Source organism: Vigna angularis, chromosome 9 (genome assembly GCF_016808095.1).
Source record: "Vigna angularis cultivar LongXiaoDou No.4 chromosome 9, ASM1680809v1, whole genome shotgun sequence".
NCBI classification, from domain to species: Eukaryota; Viridiplantae; Streptophyta; class Magnoliopsida; order Fabales; family Fabaceae; genus Vigna; species Vigna angularis.
The window spans coordinates 28,475,802-28,484,970 of NC_068978.1; positions in this window are offsets into that span (position 1 = coordinate 28,475,802).

The following is a 9,169-nucleotide window of genomic DNA, read 5'->3' on the forward strand; positions in this document are numbered from 1 at the left end:
ATAACTCATAGAAGGTGACCAAGTGCGCATGAGGGTCTTCATTGTCCAGGCCAGAAAATTGGTTTGAACTGATGAGCTGGAGTAGAGCAGGCTTCATTTCTGCCAGCTTGTCACTCATAGTGGGCCTCACAATGCTTGAGAAATTCCTCGGGCTTGTGTAGGTTATTGAGTCCCCTATGGTTCTCCTTGGAGGTGGTCCTGCGCCAGCCATCCCGTTCACAGAAGAAGAATCAAAAGATTCTATGACTTGATTGTTGAAAGGAAATGAAGATTGCGGGGCAGCTTGTTGACTTAGAGCTCGCTGTCTCCTGGTGTCACTATTGTTTCTACGAGCTGTTTTCTCGATCTCAGGATCCACAAGGAGTGGTTCAGATGACACAGTCCTCCTTGTACGGATGTTTCCCTGCATACACTAGAAAACAACCAAACTCGTGCCACAAGTCAGCCCAAAAATAAAGATAATAATTACAACAAAATAGAAAATTATACACAAAGATAAAGCCTAAATCGGTTAAAAATCACACAAAAGTCTAGTTTAACACGGGTCCCCGGCAACGGCGCCAAAAACTTGTTGTGACTTTGGCAAGTGTACCAAATCGTTCAAGTAATAAAACCGGTAAGACCGGATATCGTTTCCCAAGAGACTCGTGTCCTAGACAATCGTATAATATCTAACTAATTTAGACTAAAGAATGATTCCATGTTTTTGTGGTTTTAGTGCAATTAAATTAAAGATAAAACATGAAGTGTAAAAATGATCTTTGATAATGCAAACACTTAGGAAATGCAAGATTAGAAATGATATGGAATGGTATTGTTGGGGATATGATTTCACCTACTTCACTCTTATGTATAGAAAATCACTTCCTCTTCATTAATTAGCCAATGTCAATCTTCTAATTTACTCAAACCCAATCCCTTGGTAGAAAGAGCCTAGACTTACTTCTTAAACTCCAATCCCTTGGAAAATCTAACAAGTTCATCCGCTTTAAGAATTGAGATTCAAGACAACCAAAGGTCCATGTTCTATCCCTAGATACACTTTTCTTTAGGTGTTTAATCCAGTTCTAGATTCACCCAATATTTCCCAATATCAAGCAAACCCTAAAATCATGAAATGGTTGAATCAATCATACAAGCTTTAAGCAAAGGAATTAAACACTAACAATTAATCAAAGAGGCATATAATCATTCAAAACAACTGTAATTTACATAAGAGATCCGTGATTACATCAATCTCCAACAATAATGAAACTAGCTCTCCATGAATGGAGAGCTTGATCTTACAACAAAGGTGGAAATGGAAGAAGGAGGAGGACCCAAGGATGAAGAAGGGTTGTTCCCACAGCTCCTAGCTCGCCTCTGGACGCTCCAATTGAGAGAATTTGTGTCTGGGATGCCAAAGATGCAAACCCCTTCGCGTTCCAGAACTAAATAAGTTGTTTCTGCCAGATCAGCAAAAGTGGCGCCCGGCGGCCCGACAGACAGGCGCCAGGCGCGCTCTCGGTCAGCATTGTCACGCCCGGCGCCGCCTAGGTCAGTAGGCGCCCGGCGTGACTCTCTGCAGCAGCCTGGGTTCTTCATCTTTTCAGCTACTCTTCTCTCTTTTCTTGGGTTTTGGCAATGTTCTTTGGTAGGTAGCTTCTCCCAGCTTCTTTGAATGGGGATTAGCCATCAAAAGGGCTAATTACAACTTATGATGTAATCACTTACAAATAACAAGAAATTGAGTTAAACAAGACTAGAAGTAAAGGAAGAGTTGACAATTTCCATCAATTTGATGTTGGATAATGAAGTAAAATTGGTCATTATCAGTCATCCCAACGGGTGTTTTCATTGCAGTCCTGTAAGCCCACAGAGCATCATCCAGCTTTAATGACCAATCCTTCCTGGAAGAAGAAACAGTTTTCTCCAGAATCCTCTTGATTTCTCTATTTGATACTTCTGCTTGCCCATTGGTTTGAGGATGATATGGGGAAGCAACTTTATGTTTCACCTCATAGTGTTTTAGTATCTTTTCAAGCTGATAGTTGCAGAAATGTGATCCTCCATCGCTGATAAGAATTCTTGGCACCCCAAATCTTGAGAATATATTTTTCCTCAAGAATTTAATCACAGTGGTTGCATCATTCTTCTGACATGCTACTGCTTCCACCCATTTGCTAACATAGTCTACTGCAACCAGAATATACTCATTAGTATAAGATGAAGGTAGGGGACCGACAAAATCAATACCCCAGCAATCAAAAACCTCAACTTCCAGGATGCTTTGTAGTGGCATTTCATGCCTTCTTGAGATAGTGCCCACTCTTTGACATTTATCACAACGCTTGGCGTGGGCATAAGCATCCTTGAATATAGTAGGCCAGTAAAATCCAGATTGGAGGACTTTGGCAGCTGTTCTTTCACCATTGAAGTGTCCTCCATAGGGTGAATTATGGCAATGCCACAAGATTCCTGCTGATTCTTCTTCAGTAACACACCGCCTCAAGAGATTGTCAGCTCCTAGTTTGAATAAATAGGGGTCATCCCAAACAAACTGCTTAGCATCATTTAAGAATTTCTTCTTTTGTTGCCATGAAAGATCATCTGGAAGGATTCCCGCAGCTTTGAAATTAGCTATGTCAGCAAACCAGGGCCTTTGTTGGACCATCATCAAGTTCTCATCATAAAACTCTTCACGGATTTCTCTTTCTTTAGTTGTAACTTCATCATTGACAAGTCTTGAGAGATGATCAGCAATGACATTTTCGCTTCCTTTCTTATCACATATCTCCAAATCAAATTCTTGCAACATAAGAACCCATCTTATCAATCTTGGTTTGGAATCAGGCTTGGTAAGCAAATACTTGATAGCAGCATGATCAGTGTAAATAATCACCTTTGATCCGATGAGATAGGGTCTGAATTTCTCTAATGCATACACTATGGCAAGAAACTCATTTTCCGTGGTTGCATACTTTAGTTGAGCTCCATTCAAGACCTTGCTTGCATAGTAGATTGTGTGGAACACTTTCTCTCTTCTCTGTCCAAGCACTGCACCAATAGCATAGTCACTAGCATCACACATTAATTCAAAATCTTTGTTCCAATCAGGAGATATGATCACCGGAGCGGAAATTAGCTTGGCTTTCAATGCTTCAAATGCCTTCAAGCATTCCTCATTCAGTTTAAATGGTGTATCTTTTACAAGGAGATTGCTTAAAGGCTTAGCAATCTTGGAAAAATCCTGAATGAATCTTCTATAAAAGCCAGCATGCCCAAGAAAGCTTCGAATTCCTTTTACATTAGTTGGTGGTGGAAGCTTTTCAATGACTTCCACTTTTGCTATGTCCACTTCAATTCCTTTGGATGAAATTTTATGCCCCAAAACAATCCCTTCCGTTACCATGAAGTGACATTTCTCCCAGTTAAGAATGAGGTTGGTTTGGATGCATCTCTTCAACACTGTTTCTAAATTGGCCAGACATAGGTCAAATGAGCTTCCAAACACTGAGAAGTCGTCCATGAAGACTTCTATACATTTCTCCACAAGATCGGAGAATATAGCTTGCATGCATCTTTGAAAGGTGGCAGGGGCGTTGCAAAGCCCAAAAGGCATCTTTCTATAAGCGAATATACCGAAGGGGCACGTGAATGCGGTCTTTTCTTGATCTTTTGGATCGACAGCTATTTGATTATAGCCAGAATAACCGTCCAAAAAGCAGTAGAAAGCTTGCCCTGCTAATCTCTCCAGCATTTGATCCATAAAGGGGAGGGGGAAATGGTCTTTTCTTGTGGCCTTATTTAACTTCCGGTAGTCAATGCACATTCTCCAACCAGTGACAGTTCGTGTAGGTATAAGCTCATTTTTCTCATTACATATAACTGTCATGCCGCCCTTCTTCGGGACCACTTGCACAGGACTTATCCATGTGCTATCAGAGATAGGATAAATGATCCCTGCCTCAAGAAGCTTGAGAACCTCTTTCCTCACCTCCTCTTTCATGACTGGGTTTAGCCTTCTTTGAGGTTGAGTTGCTGGTTTAAAATCATCTTCCATAAAAATGCGGTGCATGCAATAGGTTGGACTTATCCCCTTTAAATCAGAGATAGACCATCCTACAGCTCCTTTGTTTCTTTTCAACACTTCGATCAACTTTTTCTCTTCAGCAGATGATAAGGAGCTGCTGATAATCACAGGCTTGTTGTTACCCTCATCTAGAAAAACATACTTTAAATGAGAGGGTAAAATTTTTAGTTCAAGCTTCTTCTCTTCCATCATGACATCAGTCTTTATATCTTCGATCTGTACCTCATGAGATGGGATCTCCTTCAGCACATCCAAATCTGTTAAACGTTCTTCAATCATTCTCTCTTCTTCTTCATTAAGAGATTCACGTGCATCTATGAGTGTTTTTATCAGCGGGGACGACACATGTATCTCCCTTTCTACCGTTATGCAGGCTTCGTCAAGCACATCAACTTGAAAACAAGCTCCCTCATCAGTGGGGTGAGACATTGCTTCAAAAACATTGAAATTTACCTCTTCATCTTCCACCCTCACCTTGAGCTTACCATCATCAGCATCAATGAGTACTCTTGCCGTCTTCATGAATGGCCTTCCAAGGATGAGTGGTACCTCCACATCCGCCTCTATTTCCATGATAACGAAATCCACTGGAAACACAAATTTATCTACTCGTACAAGAACATCCTCCACTACACCAAGTGGATACTTGATGGATCTATCTGCCAATTGTAGGCTCATCCGAGTAGGTTTGAGTTCAAGCTCTCCAATTTTCTCAAATAAAGAGAAAGGCATCAAATTGATGCTTGCACCCAAATCGATCAATGCTTTTCCAATAGCTAGCTTACCTATAGTGCAGGGAATGGTGAAGCTACCAGGATCCTTGAATTTAGGAGGGAGGAGCTTCTGGATAATGGCACTGCAGTTACCTTGAACTTCAATGGTCTCTTCCTCAATGTATTTCCTCTTTTTAGTGAGGAGTTCCTTCATGAATTTTGCATAGGCCGGCATTTGTTGTAGTGCTTCTGAGAATGGTATTTTTATCTCCAATTGCTTGAAGATATCCATGAACCGTCCAAACTGCTTTTCTTTATCCTTTCTTGTGTATATTTGTGGATAGGGAAGGGGCCTCTCAACTTCTTTTTCTTTTCTTTTTCTTCTCTCATCCTCTTCTTCTTTTTCTTTCTCTCCACTAACACTATTCTCATTTTCTTTTCTCTCATTCTCTTCTTCTTTTCTATTCTCACTCTTTGTCTCATTTTCATCTTTTCTTTCATCACTCTCTTCTGAGTTCTTTTTCTCTCCACTCACTAACAACTTACCACTTCTTGTAGTGATTGCCTTGCACTCCTCCTTTGGGTTGGTTTCAGTATTAGCTCCAAAACTCTTATCAGGTTTTTCTTCTAGCTTCTTGGCCAGTTGGCCAACTTGTATCTCCAAATTCCTTATGGATGCTTCCGTGCTTTTGTGATTGGAAATGGATACTTGCATGAATTGTTGAAGAGTGTCCTCCAATTTAGAGGTCCTGTCTGATAAAGAGGGGTGTGGTTGGTATTGTTGTTGAGGTGGTCTGTTTGAAGGTCCAGCTTGTCCTTGGCCCATGCTTGGGTGCGGTCTCCATCCTTGATTAAAGTGATTGTTACGGTTTTGATTACCCATATAGTTCACGTCTTCTTGGGTATTGACCTGCATAGCACAATGACCATTAGCATGTTCTCCACCACACAATTCACACCCTTGATGTTGGGCTTGTGAAACATTCTGGAGTTCTTTTGGCAATTGAGAGAGTTTATTCATGAGCGCTTCAAGCTGTTGGGTCATTATCTTGTTTTGGGCTAATAGAGCGTCCTGAGATTGTAGTTGAAAAACGCCTTTTTGCTGAGCCCTTTCATTCTGCAATTCACTGTCATTTGCAGCCATGTTTTCTATTAGCTCATGAGCTTCTTCTGGTGTCTTCCAACGGATATTTCCTCCAGCTGAGGCATCTAACATCAATTTGGTTTGGGATCTCAATCCTCCCAAAAACATGTTGAGAACGGTAGGTTCATCAAACCCATGAGTGGGTGTCTTTCTCAGTAGCCCTTTGAATCTGTCCCAGGCTTGACTCAAAGTCTCATTAACATCCTGCTGAAAAGATGAAATCTCCTGTTTCCCTTTGTTAACCTTGGACTGTGGAAAGAATTTGTTGAGGAATTTTGCCACAACCTCCTCCCAAGTAGTGAAACTATTTTCAGGGAAAGAGTTTAGCCACATCTTCGCATTACCTCCCAAGGAGAATGGAAATAAGCTGAGCCTTATTGCCTCATCTGGCACTTGATGGATCTTTACAGTGTTGCAAATTTCCAAGAAAGTTGCCAAATGATTATAAGGATTCTCGTGTGATAGGCCATTGAATTGATTACTTTGCACCAGATGGATGAGAGCAGGCTTCATTTCCATGTTCACAGCATTTACTCGTGGTCGAGCAATACTATTAAAGTGGAGCGGTCCTGCGAAAGTAGAGTAATCTTCCAAGGTGCGCCTTGCTTGTCTATCACCATTGTCATTCATATCGTCACCCATATCCCCCATTTCCTGATTAGCTGTGGAAGAGTTTGGTTGCTCAGAGATTACAGGTGCGGGAGAAATGTCTCTCGAAGTTCTGTTTTCTCTCCTTCTTCGGCTATTGTTTCTTCTTGCTGTCTTTTCAACTTCAGGATCCAATAGAAGAGGTTCAACTGATGGTGTGCTTCTAGTACGAATTTTTCTCTGCATTCACTAGAAACAACAATACTAGAGCACAAGATTAACTTTAAGATCACTAAAACAAATTTATTCACAGTATAAAGAATATAAGAATAAAGCCTAAGTTGGTTGAGAATTACACAACAGTAAAGTATTAACACCGAGTCCCCGGCAACGGCGCCAAAAACTTGTTAACTTTCTGGCAAGTGTACCAAATCGTTCTAAGTAATAAACCGGTAAGACCAGATATCGTTTCCCAAGAGACTCGTGTAATACTTTAAAACCGTATAATAAGTTAACTAACTTAGACTAAGAATAACATCATTTTGGTATGATTCAAGTGTAATAAAATTTACATTCATAAATATGTGATAAAATGAACGTCTTAGAGGCTAAAAGATTGAAAATGGTTAATGGATGATGAAACAATATGGATGAGATGTTGGAGAATGATTGTAATTACTACGCTATCATGCAAATGCACATTACTACTTCATCAATTGATTGCGTTTGTCAACCTTCCTACTATACTTAGACCCAATTCCTTGGTAGAAAAAGCCTAGACTCACTTTTGCAGTCCCAATTCCTTGGTAACCTAGAAAGTTCATCTGCATTACAATTAGAGGTTTATGACAACTAAAGGATCAAGCTCCATTCCTAGATACAATCTCCTATAGGTGTTAATTCCAGTTCAAGATCCACACAATACTTTCCAATATCTAGCAAATCTTAGAATCATGCTATGGTTGATCAAGTCACAACAAGCTTTAAGAGAAGGAAATTAAACACTCACAATCAAATGAAAGAAGCTTAAATTCATTAAACTCAAGTGCATTTACATGAAAGTTTCGTAACTACATCATTCCCCAACAAATTGAAATTAGTTCTCCATAGTCATGGAGAACTTGAGCTTACAATGGAGAAAAATGGAAGAATGGAGATCCAAGGAGGAAGGATGGAGAGTTTCCACTGCCCAAAACCAGCTCCCTTAGGTCCGAAAATGGTGTTCCAAGCTTCAGCCGCCAAGATCCCAACACCCTCAGTTACAGAATGCTTTAAATAGATCTAGGGTTCCAGGTCAGCAGAGGTCGCGCCCGGGCGCCCCACCTCAGTCGCGCCCAGGCGCGAAGCTCTCGCAGAAGGTCGCGCCCGGGCGCCCTCTTTCTCGCGCCCAAGCGCGGAGCTCGCGCAGATGGTCGCGCCCGGGCGCCCTCTTGGTCGCGCCCAGGCGCGGAGCTCGCGCAGATGGTCGCGCCCAGGCGCCCTTTTGGTCGCGCCCGGGCGCGAGGCTTGCGCAGAAAATGTATCCTGCCTCCTTCTTCTTGGGCGCTTAGGCGTGAACTTCCTTTCCTGCTCCATCAGATCCTGCTTTTGAATCCTTTTCTTGCTCCCATTCTTGGTAAATACAGTACTTCTCTAACACCTTGCAATTCTCCTACAAATTTGAGGAATTAATGATGAAAACTTGTATATAACGCTTAAGCTAGACTTATTCGCAAACTTAGATAAAAAGGGAGGATTAAACATGTTTCAAGCTTAAAAAGGGTAGATTTGGTACAAGAATTGGTTCAAAGATAATGGTAAAAATTACCATTATCAGTCACAAACGGACACTCTTAAGTACCAAGTCTTTCCTAGCCAGAACTTTCTCAGACCGCACTTTCACACTACCAAAGTTTCCAGTAATAACTCTTTTCTGATGCGGAAGATCGGATTAAACCGCAACCACAGAGCATACTCAGAATTTTACCAACACTATTTTAATGACAATAGCAGCGGAATACAAACCTATAGCTCTGATACCACTGTTGGGTATCAGTCATACAACACAAGCACACACAACTAAAATTAAAGATGAGAAAATTTATAACTAACACAAGACCAAGGGCAAAGTCAAGAAAAATATTTACTAGATAGAAGAGATTACAACACCCTCTCTTTAGAGTAAGGAGGATACAAGTAATTTGGTGCATCTTACACCTTCCCTTACACCTCTATTTATATGCAAATGAGGGAGGGAAGTCTTTGCCCACTTTAGATGTGGGACTTCTTAAGACAAACTTCTAACAGTTATTGTGTTGAACATTATGACATTGTGGCTGTGTTTAGCTTGATCTTAGGTGTGCAATGTGCAATTTATGTTTTGTTCATGTAATGGGTTAGGTGTTTAACATCATGTTTTGTTGATGTAATATCAGTTGTTGTAATATGAGTGAACAATCTGAGTTCGTGCAATAAAGTTCGTTTTAGTCCCCCCTTTGTTTTAAAAATGTTAAATGTGGTCCCCCTTTGCTTTAAAAATTGTTCACAGTGGTCCCTTTTTCCTTTAAAAATTGTTGAAGGTGGTCCCTTACGTATATTACTGTAATACATATTAAGGATACCTGGCAAAAAACAGATATAATTACATAATATCACTACTTCCAAATATCACAA